General features: G+C 36.4%; 1 protein-coding gene across 1 annotated transcript in view; it reads left to right on the top strand.

Annotated features, from left to right (window-relative positions):
* LOC121327491 (protein diaphanous homolog 3-like) overlaps positions 1–17,890 on the top strand; it is a 179,594-nt gene that overhangs the window by 124,924 nt on the left and 36,780 nt on the right. The window lies entirely within an intron of this gene.

Here is a 17,890-nt window from a genome sequence, read left to right as displayed (position 1 = left end):
TATCTGTGTTATAAAGTGCCAGTGCAACTTTTCTTCAGTTCAGATACTGTATCAAAAGGGAGAGACAGAAACGGAAATTAGACTAAGAAGTTGTTTACAGATTGAACAACACAGTACTGTATTTACTGTAGAAATATTGCATGAATCACTAGTATAGGGAACTGAGGGACATCTGTAGGAGCGTTATGTCCGAGGTGTGTTATAATCAAGAGCCTTATAGCGAGGGAGCACTGTATATACATACATACACACACCGGATTCTGCCGACGCCCTGGTGGCGTAGTTTTAACATTTGCTACATAGATTACATTTAGAATTAGGCATGTTTTAAAATTCAAAAGGCACAACTCAGTTATGTTAAAGAATAAAGAAATGCAGTTTACATGTATTAAATGGTGAAATACAAACTAAAGGGTTTGCCTGAAAAAAGGGTGCTGCGAAGTCCACTGTAATGTAATTTTAAATCTTCATAAAACACACATTAACCTTTTAAAGCTGAAGTCTGTTGTCAAAAAATAAATGCATTGTAGCTTAACAGGAGAGCGTAATCAATCGGACTCAGTCTATTGTCGGATCCTAAACTAAACAATTTATTCAATCAATGCACCAACCAACTAACGTACTGCACAGCTTGTTCTATATCCTTTAATGCTATATCTGTTTATAATCCACACAGACTGTTTAAGCTTGTAATAATGCATGTAAAGTGTACTGTTGCCTTGAGTTCCCTTTCACATGTTAATAAGTTAGCATCTGCTTTCATAATTTACAACACAGTTAACCTAAAAAGAAAAAAAACGTAGTTTCAAGGAGATACCAAATCCATTAGCCATGTACGCCATGCACTTTATTTTTAAAAAGTGTGTCACATTTTTCCCCTGACCTAATTTGCCGTAATAGCTTGGTGACATTGCTGGAGCATGTTCAGTTTAATCACTTTTGCAATAAACAGTAAAAGGACAATGAAGGACATTTTAGTCACGTACTGTAAAAGATGATATGGTGTTTTTTTTTTGTTTTTTTTGTACACATTAACCTTTTCTCCTGCTAGTCCCTGTACAACCACACAGACATACACTCACCAATCCTTGTGAGGGTGGCATGCAATTCCAAACATTAACACAAGGCTCTACCTGTTAATTCCTTTTCTTCACTAGGTGAGACATTTTGCCTAATTGCATCCTATTTTTTTCCCCAGCATCTCTGAGTGGAGCTTGTATAAATTTGCAGATTGGCTGCTACCACTTTTAGAATTGCTAATAATTCCTAAAACATTAAGGCTTTTAACTTAATCATTTTCAATTGTATGGAACCTTCTCGAGCAGAATCTAACCTACTCTTTACTTTGACCTGTGACTACAGTGGCTACCAATTTAACGGTCGCTTGACTTTATGCTTTTAAAGCAATATTTTTTTCCCTTTTTTCCTGTGCATGTATCTACAGAAACGCTTGTCAAATTGCCACGTTGCTTCCTTTGCACAAATTATTCAGCAGATCATAATCTGGGATATATGAAGACTTCAGCTGTCGATATGACACCTTTATATATATTTTTTTTTAAACTTCTTGTCTGGTTAGGACGAAACTCAAGAACCTTCTTTTGCTCAAGTTATTGAGTGTGTGTAGTGTCTGTCCAACTGCCTGTGTGTTACATTTCAATTAATTACATGTATCTAAAGAACTGCTTATCTAATTATAATGAAACAGGAAGTAGGTATATTTTAGCACAACTTATTCAAAGTATCAGAATCTAAGGGTATGGATGCACTGTGTTTGTATCTCTATCTCGTCGCGCATACTGTACAAAATTATATATACGTTTTATATAACGTTTATACACACCTTATCGTTCCTAGTATGTCTGTATTATTTATATAGACCGAATTGGCACTAGGCAATCAGCACTTGGCACAAAGTTCAGCACTGGGGATTAGATTCCTACATGGTATTAAATAAGTGTGTTTGAAGTAGACATTGAACTGTAGTTTACAATATGCCTGCTGGTTTAAAGTATCTTTCAGAGCGTATGTTGTTGTTGTTGTTGTTGTTTTCTTTTTGATAGTATAATTAAATGGAAATGGAGGATCGCACATACTGTAGTTCTACATTGCATTGACAAATCTTAATGGGTTTTCAGGATATAAACATTTTTACTGCTACTCCCAGAAATCCGGATTTGAGTAAAATGAAAAGAATAAATAAATCACATTTGACTTGGAAGGAGACACTGTTTGGATATGACAGTATTGTACATTGCAACCTGATCTCTGTGTCCTACATTATGATAAGCAGAGTGTTGCAGGGGTCAGCTGTGTGTGGTTGCATTTATTACTATTCCATTTCTTTGTAGTGAAGTAGTAATCCAGTGTGCCGATTAAACTGCTGCTCTCTGGTGGAGCACCAATATATTTCTCAGACGTTTACAACTTGGTCAAAATAAATGATATAAAAAATATCATGCACACAACAGTGAGGTTAAAAGTTTCCCTGACAGTATTACATTTTCTTATAGTGTACATGTTTGTTTTAAGTTATTCATTAAAACTTTACCTGTACAGCATGCAACGTGTTCACTGATTTCAAGCCCATCCTCTCAAATTATATTTCATGAATATGTTGCTTAAACGTAAACAGCAAACTAGTTTAGCAACACTAAAATAAAAATAAATAGTTTTTTTTTTTTTTTTTTAAACATATTCCCAAGAATATGTACATGCCAGACCACAAAGTGTTATAAATTACACCACACCATGTCAGGTTCATGTATTAAGAAAGATGTATAACTTAATTTCTCATTTATAAAAAATACCTTAAGTTTAAAAGATTAGCATGTGTCTTGACAGAGGCTCTCATCCTCAGACAGCCATTTTTGGGTTTCTCTGTAACCTACAGAAGATCAGTAATAGGGGTGAGACGTAAACACTTTTTAAAATGTTTTTGTGTGTGTGATTGACTCCTGCAATTTAGAAACTTGCGTGGCTCTCTACAAATATACCCAGAGTGCCTTAGTAGCAACAGAGCGAACATAGAAAAAAAATTAATAAAAACTACTTGTCCGACAGGCAGAGTTTAACGGCAAAACTTGTTGTTCGTCCTACAAATCTTGTTGTCAGGCTATACGAATTGGCCACCTCTTACCCTTCAGGTAAAGTCCTTAATAAAGATTCTGACTGGTGCTTGCAGGCAATGCATTTTCTTATGGCACCAGGAAAACCGTTTTTCCCATCTAATGCCCCTCTATCAGCACTGTTTTCTAATAATACAGTAGATCCCATTGCCGGCACATGTTACTGATCATACTCTGTCAGATAGTTACCACCTGCAGAATGTAAGAAACTGAACCGTGTTAGAAGCTATTATGTGTTCCTAAACTCTGAGAAACACCATCACAATGAAAATACTTTGGTATTGCTTTGACTGTTGAGCATGGATTACTAGTCCTTTTTTTTATATATACTTTTTTTTTTTTTTTAAACCTCTGGGCTGGACTTTTCCTTAAGAGCAAGAACGCGTACTGAGTTGTCAAATTGCTAACTATTCCAGGATTATTTATGACCAAGGCCTACAAGCTGATGAAAATGAAGGGGCAAGGGGAAGTCATTTTAATGGCTGTAATTTAAAAAAAAAAAAAAAATGTTGGATCCACTTTATGACATTCCTGTACCTGCATTTCTTCCTTAATTTGTATTGGGGTCCTCATTCAAAATGAATGTTTATTTCACTGGCATGGATGGATGGATGGAATTGTATTATTTTTATTTTTTTGCAGTCTGTTGCAAACTTAACCTGAGAGAACCTGTAGAAATAGATACTTAAATACCCATGACAGAAGCACTTCCATTAGTCTCCAACAAGCAGACCACTTGATGAGTGCAGAGACAGTAGTTTAGAAATAATGCTATCAGGTTTTTTTTTTTCTTTTTTGAGGGGCAGGGGGTGGGGGGTAAACATTTATAAAGTAATCAGTGTGTTGTAACAGATGTCATCAATTAGGCTGTGGTAAATTTGGTTAGCTGGAAATTGTATCATAATATGTATTCCTCAGAGACAGATAGTGTTCTGATAAAAACTTAGTGACAATCCATTCTTGTACTAGCGTTTTCAGCTTGTTCCAATATTGAGTTCAGTGCTGTTCTTAGGAAGGCTGACTGTCCAGCTTAGTAAAGGGGCCTAGAGCAGGGCTCCTAGTTATCCTCACAGTAAAACTATATATCTAGGTATGAGGTCACTCCAATGGTGATTTTTAGTAGAGGCTACGCTCTGAGAAATCCTGGTGCCCTACATAGTTCTACAGTACATGCTGTTTTTTGTATTGATGGAAGAATGCTTGCATTATTGCTAGAGCATTTTCTGATGTGTGTTTTTTTTTTTTTTATGAAAAGTTAAGTGAGACAGCAGTGATTAGGTTGATTGGTTAGCAGTGATTAGAGTGATTTGGTGGGAGAAGTACAGGCGTGGAAAAGTACAGAGCAGTTTAGAAGCAGTAAGGAGAAATTGCATCTTGAATTGCTTTTATCAGAAAACAGAGGACATTGGGGAAACACAGCAGCAGCTCAAAGTCAAACAGCCGCGTGTGTTTTTCTGATAACAAACAAGCTGAAACTCGGAGCAGCTGATTCAAATTCAGCGCCGTTCTGAGACACGGGCCAGGGGAGGAGCCAACAGCACAGCAGAACAACGCAGTTAAACGAGGCAGTCTTCCCAGCGACAGCGAGTGGGAGAAGTACAGGCGTGGAAAAGTACAGAGCAGTTTAGAAGCAGTTGGAAAGCAGGCTGACAGCTGCAGAAGAAACTAAACTTCAAAAAAAAAAAATTACTTCAAGCCAGTAATCTGTGACACCTGCTTGATGTGGGAAATCCGAGAAAACCCAGCGGAGCTAAACCAAGTGTGCGTAAAGTGCCGCGCAATCCAGGATTTGCATAAACTAGTAAGTATGCTAGAAATGGAGCTGGAAGAAGTGAGACAGCAACAGGATCTTGAGGAACTGGCACACCCACAATTCATGGAAGTCTCATCACCCCTAACAGACTGAAAGCCACCAAGGAGATAGAAGGTCAGAACAGCTGGGTTCAGGTAGGCAGAAGCAGGGAAAAAAAGAAACTTCGTCAAACACAACCACCAGAAATCGAAACAACCAACACATCTGAGTCACTTCAGAATTTTGATGAGCAGAACCAACAAGAGAATGAAAGGAACAACATCCAGGACCCTATTGACAGTGGTGACCAGACAGCAAAAAGAAGGGAGGTCATGATTGTTGGGGACTCCATATTGAGAAACACAGCAAGTTCAATTCGCAGTTTGGACCCCCTTACTACAACAGTGTGCTGCCTTCCGGGAGCCTCGGTCAAGCACATCACTGAGAACGTGGACAGGCTCCTAGAACGAACAGGAGACGACCCGGTAGTAGTCGTCCACATCGGTACAAACAACATTGGAAGAGACAGACCAAAATCCCTGCAAAACAAATTGAGAGCTAGGGAGGAAATTAAAAGAGAAAACCAAACCTGTGGTATTTTCTGGTATACTACCGGCACCTTGCAAAGGACCATATGGACAGCTGGAAATAATTAATCAAAACGCATGGCTGAAGACGTGGTGCACACGGGAAGGCTTCACCTATCTTGATCATTGGACCACATTCTACAACGAGGACTATCTGTATAGACGGGATGGACTGCATTTAAATAAAAAGGGAACCAGTCTACTTGGAGAAAAGATCCTCGAGCAGGTTCAGAAGCATTTAAACTAGAAAGGAAGGGGGGAGAAATCAACAAAAAAACAGAAGGGAGACCGCATCAAAACAAGAACAACAACTCAGGTAAGACAACCATTAAATGTATTTATCTAAATGCTAGAAGTATCAGAAACAAAATTCTAGAACTTGAAGCTACTGCACTAACAGGTAACTATGATGTGATAGGTGTTACTGAAACTTGGTTGTCTGAGAGTGATGGGGACGAATATAATATTTGTGGGTATACACTGTATAGGAAAGACAGGCAGGACAGAAGAGGAGGAGGGGTAGCGCTATACATAAGAAACAGTCTTGAAACCCAGGTGTTAAACCTGGACAAAGAAAATAAAACCGAATCAATATGGGTCAGAATAACGGACAAAAATTCAAAGGGCATAATAATAGGAGCATGCTATAGACCGCCAGATTCAGACGGTGAGCACAATAATCTGTTATACAATGACATTAGAAATGCGTGTAGCAAAGGAGAAGCCATACTAATGGGGGATTTCAACTTCCCCCAAATAAAATGGGAAAACCCGGTGGGTAGCGCGAAGGATGAAATAGAAATGGTGGAAATGACAAATGACTGCTTCCTAACACAATTTGTCAAGGCACCGACTAGAGGGGAGGCATGCCTTGATTTAGTCTTTTCAAATAACGAAGATAGAATAACTAAAACAGAGGTCAGAGAACCACTGGCAAACTCAGACCACAACATGGTCTCATTTGAAGTGTTTTTTAAAACCCCAAAAGTAATGACTAAAGCTAAGGTTTACAATTTTAGAAAAGCAAACTATGAAGGTATGAAACAGAGACTAACAGAAGTAGATTGGAGTAAAATAGAGAAAACACCCACAGAAGAAGGATGGTTGTTCTTCAAAAATGTAGTACTAGAGGCACAAAACAATTATATCCCTAAAGTAGACAAATCTAAATGTAAAACTAAATTGCCAAAATGGTTTAATAGATCAATTAAAAAAAATATTCAGCGAAAAAAAGGCACTTTATAGAGCATTAAAAAAGGACCAAAAAGAAAGTACGCAGAAAGAGTACACAGAACTGCAAACGCAAGTCAAAAAGGAAGTTAGAAAGGCCAAGAGAGAAATAGAAATGAACATTGCTAAGGGAGCTAAAACCAATTCCAAAATGTTTTTCCAATATTACAACAGCAAGAGAACATTCAAAGAGGAGATTAAATGTTTAAGAGATACAAATGGCAAAATCGTAGATGAAGAAAAAAAAATAGCAAATATATAAAATGATTACTTTTCACAAGTTTTTACAAAGGAAGATACTGACAACATGCCCCACATGTCATCCAGTTCCTATCCAGTTTTAAATAACTTTAGCATAACTGAGGCAGAAGTGTTAAAGGGACTAGGAGCTCTTAAAATAAACAAATCCCCTGGGCCGGATGAGATCCTCCCAGTAGTACTCAAAGAAATGAAAGAAGTAATTTACAAACCGCTAACCAAGATCATGCAGCAGTCTCTTGACACAGGGGTGGTACCGACAGACTGGAAAATTGCAAACGTAATACCGATCCACAAAAAGGGAAACAAAACTGAACCAGGTAACTACAGACCAGTAAGCCTGACTTCTATTATATGCAAACTTATGGAAACTATAATAAGATCCAAAATGGAAAATTACCTATATGGTAACAGGGTCCTGGGAGACAGTCAACATGGTTTAGGAAAGGGAGATCGTGCCTAACTAACTTGCTTGATTTTTTTGAGGATGCAACATCGATAATGGATAATTGCAAAGCATATGACATGGTTTATTTAGATTTCCAGAAAGCTTTTGACAAAGTCCCGCACAAAAGATTAATTCTCAAACTGAACGCAGTTGGGATTCAAGGAAACACATGTACATGGATTAGGGAGTGGTTAACATGTAGAAAACAGAAAGTACTGATTAGAGGAAAAACCTCAGAATGGAGCGTGGTAACCAGTGGTGTACCACAGGGATCAGTATTAGGTCCTCTGCTATTCCTAATCTACATTAATGATTTAGATTCTGGTATAGTAAGCAAACTTGTTAAATTTGCAGACGACACAAAAGTAGGAGGAGTGGCAAACACTGTTGCAGCAGCAAAGGTCATTCAAAATGATCTAGACAAGATTCAGAACTGGGCAGACACATGGCAAATGACATTTAATAGAGAAAAGTGTAAGGTACTGCACTCAGGAAATAAAAATGTACATTATAAATATCATATGGGAGATACCGAAATTGGAGAAGGAATCTATGAAAAAGACCTAGGAGTTTTTGTTGACTCAGAAATGTCTTCATCTAGACAATGTGGGGAAGCTATAAAAAAGGCTAACAAGATGCTCGGATACATTGTGAAAAGTGTTGAATTTAAATCAAGGGAAGTAATGTTAAAACTGTACAATGCACTAGTAAGACCTCATCTTGAATATTGTATGCAGTTCTGGTCACCTCGCTATAAAAAAGATATTGCTGCTCTAGAAAGAATGCAAAGAAGAGCGACCAGAATTATTCCGGGCTTAAAAGGCATGTCATATGCAGACAGGCCAAAAGAATTGAATCTGTTCAATTGATTGAATTGAATCTGTCTTGAACAAAGAAGACTACGTGGCGACCTAATTCAAGCATTCAAAATTCTAAAAGGTATTGACAGTGTCGACCCAAGGGACTTTTTCAGCCTGAAAAAAGAAACAAGGACCAGGGGTCACAAATGGAGATTAGACAAAGGGGCATTCAGAACAGAAAATAGGAGGCACTTTTTTACACAGAGAATTGTGAGGGTCTGGAATCAACTCCCCAGTAATGTTGTTGAAGCTGACACCCTGGGATCCTTCAAGAAGCTGCTTGCTGAGATTTTGGGATCAATAAGCTACTAACAACCAAACGAGCAAGATGGGCCAAATGGCCTCCTCTTGTTTGTAAACTTTCTTATGTTCTTATGATCGCAGATTCATTTGTGTGGCTGCATAATGAATTAAAGTGGTTTAGCAAAACAGGCATTGTGGGATGAATTGGTGTTTAGGTACCTAATTAATGATAACACTATGTAACACAATTTTTGTTCCTGGGTAGTAAGTGTTATTTCCTAATTGCTTATGCCTCAAAAGTATAGAAAATGGCTATTATTCCCCACAAACTTTGCTTTTGTGACCAGGACAGTGATATTTCAAAATATCACTATTTCCAATGGGAAAACGGGCAAATGTGTGTCTTTTCGTTCACATAGTCAGAAAAAAACAACATATGAATCCAAATGAACATGTATTCATACTAAAGTAATACAAAAATGACTACAAAAGATTCAGAAGTGAGTAGTTTTTCGAGATTTACGATTATACTGTGAATACAGTATAATCTTTTATAAATTTGTTACACATTGTAATTAATGAACATGTGTAATGGTTTAACTCCAGTTAGCACTCTGGTACACACTTCTCCCAAACAAGTACAAGATCGTGAATAAACAACTGCACAATAAAACACAAAAGTTTATAAATAAAATACGGTACAAAAGTAGAGAAGGTTAATGTAAAAATAGCACAAATCAGCACATTAATCTCAGGAAGCAATTATCGTCAGGTAATATCTCAGCTTCAGTGTAAATATCAATTACATGTGGAAGCTAGAGTACATTGTCTACAGTTTGTCTTTCTATAAGAACTAATAACACTTAGCAAATGTAATGATATGAATATGCAAGCAGGATAAAGGTTTTAATAAATATGAGTCCGTAAATAAATGAATATAGTGAATTCTAATCAATAGGATATTATCAAATCATAATCGATTCTTTATCAATCTGTTAAAAATGTATGCTGTTGAATTAGAACCATGGCACAAAAATAGGAAGCACCAAATAAACCAAAAGAACACGGACAACAGCACAGTACGCAAAGTATTCTCCATTGTTGGGCATGAACAAGTTTTAGTAATAAGCAAGAGAGCAGAGGATGTCTGGAAAAGTGCAATACCCACTTGTCTGGATGAAGCTGCAAGTGAACTAAGTAAACGCATTTGAATTAACTTTAAAAGAAACTCAGGTTTGCTTGATTTTTTTCCGGTGTGAAACGAACCGAAGAAAACCTGAAAAACATTTGTTTGCAAATGAACCACGATTCAAATCGCTTGCAAGTGAACTAGGTGTGAAAGTGCCCAATAGAACAGGGGTCCAACTTTTATCTTTGTCAGGTTCTGTCAGTCAAGCGGTGTACCCTGGTGGGGTGAACGTTTAAAATTTTAAGTCAACTGTGCTGCCTCGGCAAAATTTGTTGTTTTTGTTATTTAAAAAAAAAAAACATTTTTTAATAAAACAATACAAAGTGTTGATGAACAAAGTAGAAATGTACATATTGTGGTGTTTTCTAGTATATTAAAACATATTTGAAAGGGTATACCAACAGAACAAAAGGTGGGGTGGAGACTACTTTGTTAAAAATTAGAAAATGCAATGTTAAACTGTGCTTGTAGCTAGCTGTTTTTGAATGCATTAACACCATTTAAAGGTTACAATCCATTTCAGAGTTGGAGCTTACATACAGTAATTACACCATATCTTTATTAGGATGCATAAACATCTCTGTGGGACAATTTAGGTCAAAAGTATGCAAAATAGCTTAGATGTTCGACTATATTCAGCCTCTCCATAGTGGTATTATTTATTTAAACATGACAAGTCACCACAGGGAGTCTGAATTAATTAAAAATATTCTTGCACAGAACTAGACATTAATTGAACTCATCTGGATGTTCGCATGAGCTTGTTCACCTTGTAATGTTCTTGTTCTTTATTGGATTCATCAAAAGATTTGTTTAAGGAAAATGTTGATTTTGCTATAGATTTTACATTTTTGATTATACACAGATTCAACAATCTGGTTATGTAGCAGTTACATTTTCTGGCAGCTACTGACTAACGTGTGTGTGTGTGTGAGAGAGAGAGAGTATTTATTTATTTATTTATTTATTTTTTTTGTGGAGTATGATGGCTTAGTCTGTATATTTTAAATGGAATCTATTATGTATTTTGTCAACTAGGCAGAAAAAAATGTTCTTTATCAACATGCAAATCAAAAATGTAATATTTGAAACTCATCAATCAAAGAACACAAATTGTCGACAATAACGTGCAGTAGGCATGACTGACACCAATCCTGTGCTGGATATAAGTGAAACCAATCTAATCCAAAGGTAAGAACATAAGAACATAAGAAAGTTTACAAACGAGAGGAGGCCATTCGGCCCATCTTGCTCGTTTGGTTGTTAGTAGCTTATTGATCCCAAAATCTCAGCAAGCAGCTTCTTGAAGGATCCCAGGGTGTCAGCTTCAACAACATTACTGGGGAGTTGATTCCAGACCCTCACAATTCTCTGTGTAAAAAAGTGTCTCCTATTTTCTGTTCTGAATGCCCCTTTTTCTAAACTCCATTTGTGACCCCTGGTCCTTGTTTCTTTTTTCAGGCTGAAAAAGTCCCTTGCGTCGACACTGTCAATACCTTTTAGAATTTTGAATGCTTGAATTAGGTCGCCACGTAGTCTTCTTTGTTCAAGACTGAACAGATTCAATTCTTTTAGCCTGTCTGCATATGACATGCCTTTTAAGCCCGGAATAATTCTGGTCGCTCTTCTTTGCACTCTTTCTAGAGCAGCAATATCTTTTTTATAGCGAGGTGACCAGAACTGCACACAATATTCAAGATGAGGTCTTACAAGTGCATTGTACAGTTTTAACATTACTTCCCTTGATTTAAATTCAACACTTTTCACAATGTATCCGAGTATCTTGTTAGCCTTTTTTATAGCTTCCCCACATTGCCTAGATGAAGACATTTCTGAGTCAACAAAAACTCCTAGGTCTTTTTCATAGATTCCTTCTCCAATTTCAATATCTCCCATATGATATTTATAATGTACATTTTTATTTCCTGCGTGCAGTACCTTACACTTTTCTCTATTAAATGTCATTTGCCATGTGTCTGCCCAGTTCTGAATCTTGTCTAGATCATTTTGAATGACCTTTGCTGCTGCAACAGTGTTTGCCACTCCTCCTACTTTTGTGTCGTCTGCAAATTTAACAAGTTTGCTTACTATACCAGAATCTAAATCATTAATGTAGATTAGGAATAGCAGAGGACCTAATACTGATCCCTGTGGTACACCGCTGGTTACCACACTCCATTCTGAGGTTTTTCCTCTAATCAGTACTTTCTGTTTTCTACATGTTAACCACTCCCTAATCCATGTACATGTGTTTCCTTGAATCCCAACTGCGTTCAGTTTGAGAATTAATCTTTTGTGCGGGACTTTGTCAAAAGCTTTCTGGAAATCTAAATAAACCATGTCATATGCTTTGCAATTATCCATTATCGATGTTGCATCCTCAAAAAAATCAAGCAAGTTAGTTAGGCACGATCTCCCTTTCCTAAAACCATGTTGACTGTCTCCCAGTACCCTGTTACCATATAGGTAATTTTCCATTTTGGATCTTATTATAGTTTCCATAAGTTTGCATATAATATAAGTCAGGCTTACTGGTCTGTAGTTACCTGGTTCAGTTTTGTTTCCCTTTTTGTGGATCGGTATTACGTTTGCAATTTTCCAGTCTGTCGGTACCACCCCTGTGTCAAGAGACTGCTGCATGATCTTGGTTAGCGGTTTGTAAATTACTTCTTTCATTTCTTTGAGTACTACTGGGAGGATCTCATCCGGCCCAGGGGATTTGTTTATTTTAAGAGCTCCTAGTCCCTTTAACACTTCTGCCTCAGTTATGCTAAAGTTATTTAAAACTGGATAGGAACTGGATGACATGTGGGGCATGTTGTCAGTATCTTCCTTTGTAAAAACTTGTGAAAAGTAATCATTTAACATATTTGCTATTTTTTTTTCTTCCTCTACGATTTTGCCATTTGTATCTCTTAAACATTTAATCTCCTCTTTGAATGTTCTCTTGCTGTTGTAATATTGGAAAAACATTTTTGGAATTGGTTTTAGCTCCCTTAGCAATGTTCATTTCTATTTCTCTCTTGGCCTTTCTAACTTCCTTTTTGACTTGCGTTTGCAGTTCTGTGTACTCTTTCTGCGTACTTTCTTTTTGGTCCTTTTTTAATGCTCTATAAAGTGCCTTTTTTCGCTGAATATTTTTTTTAATTGATCTATTAAACCATTTTGGCAATTTAGTTTTACATTTAGATTTGTCTACTTTAGGGATATAATTGTTTTGCGCCTCTAGTACTACGTTTTTGAAGAACAACCATCCTTCTTCTGTGGGTGTTTTCTCTATTTTACTCCAATCTACTTCTGTTAGTCTCTGTTTCATACCTTCATAGTTTGCTTTTCTAAAATTGTAAACCTTAGCTTTAGTCTTTACTTTTGAGGATTTAAAAAACACTTCAAATGAGACCATGTTGTGGTCTGAGTTTGCCAGTGGTTCTCTGACCTCTGTTTTAGTTATTCTATCTTCGTTATTTGAAAAGACTAAATCAAGGCATGCCTCCCCTCTAGTGGGTGCCTTCACAAATTGTGTTAGGAAGCAGTCATTTGTCATTTCCACCATTTCTATTTCATCCTTCGCGCTACCCACCGGGTTTTCCCATTTTATTTGGGGGAAGTTGAAATCCCCCATTAGTATGGCTTCTCCTTTGCTACACACATTTCTAATGTCATTGTATAACAGATTATTGTGCTCACCGTCTGAATCTGGCGGTCTATAGCATGCTCCTATTATTATGCCTTTTGAATTTTTGTCTGTTATTCTGACCCATATTGATTTGGTTTTATTTTCTTTGTCCAGGTTTAACACCTGGGCTTCAAGACTGTTTCTTATGTATAGCGCTACCCCTCCTCCTCGTCTGTCCTGCCTGTCTTTCCTATACAGTGTATACCTCAAATATTATATTCGTCCCCATCACTCTCAGATAAGCACGTTTCTGTAACACCTATCACATCATAGTTACCTGTTAGTGCAGTAGCTTCAAGTTCTAGAATTTTGTTTCTGATACTTCTAGCATTTAGATAAATACATTTAATGGTTGTCTTACCTGAGTTGTTGTTCTTGTTTTGATGCGGTCTCCCTTCTGTTTTTTTGTTGATTTCTCCCCCCTTCCTTTCTAGTTTAAATGCTTCTGAACCTGCTCGAGGATCTTTTCTCCAAGTAGACTGGTTCCCTTGTTATTTAAATGCAGTCCATCCCGTCTATACAGATAGTCCTCGTTGTAGAAAGTGGTCCAATGATCAAGATAGGTGAAGCCTTCCCGTGTGCACCACGTCTTCAACCATTGGTTTTGATTTATTATTTCCAGCTGTCCATATGGTCCTTTGCAAGGTGCGGGTAGTATACCAGAAAATACCACAGTTTTGGTTTTCTCTTTTAATTTCCTTCCTAGCTCTCTGAATTCCCCATGCTGATCTACTAGCACTGATCTAGCACTGATCTCTACCCATATGATTAGATTTCAGTAACAAAAGTAAATTGCAGAAGATGGAAGAATACCTTTTATTGGTGAATATCCTAAAATTAATCATTCCTACACAGTTGTTTTAGATTTTAGTTTTTGTTTTAGCAGTGTCGGGATTTGCTCGGGTAAAACTGCCTTCCAAGCTAATAATTCTGTTAAACTAAAATAAGAAAATACATGTAGCAGAGTGGACTATAATACCAAAATCCACAGGAAAAGGTGATTTACGCTTCATGTGGTATACCTGCTCTGCTATCGGTATATTGTTCACAGATTGTGCAGTACTATTTTTGGAAGGGGCTGGTGATTCACATATATATTTTTTTTCTTCCACTTTTCCTTGGGGTACAGAAAGGTATGCATTCATTTATCACAGATTTAAGATATTAGTCAGCTTCAAGACTTTATTAAATTTAGTTCATTGTATCACATCCAAAATTATAGATATTTTCTATAGAACTGCAGGCATTTTCTTTATCATTAGGCTGTTGTTCATAACATTTACTGGGGCTAATGCCTTAATACATCCAGAATAATTGTGTACAAGTCATTCTCTGTTGTGAGTCTGAAGCGGTAGGCCCTCGTAAAGAGCTCCCCAGGTTCTACTGTCTAGGGGTTTATTACAGGTTTGTTCAGAAGCCATTCATCAGCTGCAGAGATGGCAGGGAAATGTTCTTCTCAGGAGAAGCTTGCTGAAACAGTCTAATGAAAGTCAGAATATGAATGCCCAAAGATAGCTATGTTATAATATGCAAGTTGTTTGCAATTACTATATGTGATCAGTCCAGTAAAAAACTCAGCTGAAACCAGTAAGAGCTAAATGGTAAAACAATGTAACAAGAGACCCACGATGACCTGTGGCTATGCTGAGTTCCTATCGGTGGAGTGTTGCACGTACATGCAGTATGACACTTTAGGGATAAAGTGTATAATCAGATTTTTTTTTTTTTTAAATTTTTTTATCAGTGTTTAACACACAGCAGTTGTTTTTGCACATTTAATCTAAAACAATTTAACAAACATAATTGTTTTACCTGTTAAGTTTATCTTTGTAGCTGGTGAAACTGAATGCAGTAGTCAGTTATTTTTACTAATACAGGCATGTGCCTTTGTGATAAGTGTAGGGCACAGTTCTATAGTTGTTATACATATATGTTGTATACACACAGACAGTACAAATTTATACAATAAAACAACCCGTTGAGGAGACCTTATTTCAAGTCAATAATAAATGTTGTGTCTATCTGAAAAAGGCTCTAAAACAGGCACCCGTCTGTATTTAGGTTCTCACTGATCTTTATGCTGGAGAATATAAGCCAGAATCTGGCTGCATTTATATTTTAATATTGATGCAGTCAATCAACAATAAATGTATTTCAGGGTACAGGAAGGGCAAACGCTAATAAGAGTGTGTCTGTTTAAGCAGATTTTCTTTATTAAATGTCTAAATACTAAATCCTTATCTACTGCTCAGTTTACCTAGATGTGTTTTGATTTAAAACAGTATATAAAACTATACTTACTATTTCTATGTTTAATATAAAATGCTATAATATATATATCAGGCACATTTTTATTTATTCAATTATGTAACCAAGGATAGATTTTCTGTAAAATGACTTGCTGAAAGAGGTAAATTACTCATTTAAATCCAGAAAATATCACAGGCACAAGGGTATTGCATTCTCTCAACCTCGGCATGGAAAACATCTTATCAAAATTCATAGAGATCTCCTGGTTTCCTTACTAATGAAGTTCTTCACACTTTTCAGTTTGTTAATAATAGCTTTGCTTTACTTTCTTTAAAAAAAGGTATGCTAATGAAATCGAATATAAAAGTGATCTATTCCTCCGTCTCATTTTGAATGAGTTGGAACCCTTTAACATACAGTGCACACAGTAACAACCCTCCAACCAGATTCACAGCATATTCAGACTGCAGAATAATATATTACTGTTTTACTGCTTTGCTGAGGCTGTAGGATCATGAATCCCTACTGCCTGATGCAGTTGAGCTTCGTGCTGTCATAGGACTTGGATGTCCACTTCAGGACCTAAGTGGTGAAAAGTTTCATCTTGTATCGATGCATTGTGTATTGTGACACAAACTTGAAATGAGTAGCTTACAACAGACTAAAATATGAAATAAATTACCTATTACTAAAAAGTTAAACCAATTGTTTGTTTGTTTGTTTGTTTGCTTTTGCTGAAAGAACGTTTCCTGTTTTTTACAAAGCTATTTATTATAGATTACAAAACATATTGCATTTCTTATGAGTTTTATTTTATATTTGCTCACCTTTCAGTACACCCTAATAATATCTGCAGCACCCCATATCCCTTACACTGCTTTCCTGATTTTCTTTTTACTATTGTGTAATATAGTGTTAATATGTAACGTCCTCTGCTAGAATATAGAGTGTCTGATGTTGGGTTTTACCCAAGTATTTATTTATTTATTTATCTATCTATGTATTTATTTATTTGTTCTTTCTTGATTTATATATTAAAAAAAAAAAAAAAAAAATCCACCCAATTTCACCTGACTTATTCATTAAATAATTCTACCAGATTTTTTAAAAAAAAGCATTCACCCGAATTTGGAAAAGAATTTCACCCAAAAATCAGACGCCCTAGATATAATATGGATGTGACTTTCAATGTATCTGTAACCTTGACATTAAACCTCTGACCCAATATAGCTGCCATATCAAGATCTTGTGGCTTAGTTTATGATAGAAGTAGCATGCTCCGAGATACTGTCTTCATATTTGGTAGAGTAACTCATCTAAGAAAGATGTAATAGATGTGAAAGTAACCTGTTTCCAGAGCTGACTGGTCTGGACAGCAGCAGTGCTGATTTCACATTAGTACAATGTTCACTAAAATCACATCCTATGGGTTACAACAGAGCTCTTCAAACAAGACTGAAGTTGTTTTTTTTTTTTTGTTTTTTTTTTGTTCAGTTACAAATGACAGCCTCTAAGTTTTTGTTTTTGTTTTTCGAAACAGTGTGCAACTACTTTTCCTATAAGTTTAACATCTGAAATTTAACGGCAATGTACTGTATTAGAAGTTGAATTAGCATGTATTTGAATTCATGTTTTTCAGTGATACGGATATCGGCGTGTGTTAAGGAATATGTGTTTACCAACTGGGATGTCAGTTGGTAATAAATTTCCAGAGTTTAAAGAACAAACCTATTGTCTGCCTGTAATTTATGTTGTCACTCAGGATTTTTCATAGCACTCTTTAGAGCTTTTCTTTAGCCAAAAGGCTGATCAAGTACCCATCATAATGGGGGTAGGGGGAGAAAGTGATGGTTATTAATCTTAAAAGCTCAATGATCTGTGTGAAAATTGGGTTTGTAGTGACATTTATTTGAGCTGATACTGCAGTTGGCAGTAGTAATGGTAGCTCTTACTAAGTTGTTTACTCAGCAATTTTAAACTGACCAGAAAGAAAACAAATGTGAATGTTGACATTTTTCATTTCAGTTATTTTTCAGTCATTCCTAACAAGTTGGCTTCAATAAGAAAATTACAATAAGACATGTCTCATTAAATGAATGGTGGTTCCAATGCATCGGTCACGTTCTAGCATTGTTGTGACATGAAGGGGCATGTACTTGGATAGTCTATGTGGCTCTTTTTTATGCTGTTAAAACATTTGCAACCTTTTCATAATTAGCACTCAAGGGA

The sequence above is a fragment of the Polyodon spathula genome, chromosome 15 (assembly GCF_017654505.1).
Source record: "Polyodon spathula isolate WHYD16114869_AA chromosome 15, ASM1765450v1, whole genome shotgun sequence".
NCBI classification, from domain to species: domain Eukaryota; kingdom Metazoa; phylum Chordata; class Actinopteri; order Acipenseriformes; family Polyodontidae; genus Polyodon; species Polyodon spathula.
Note: the sequence above shows the minus strand (reverse complement) of the source record. Positions and strands in the feature narration are given on the sequence as shown.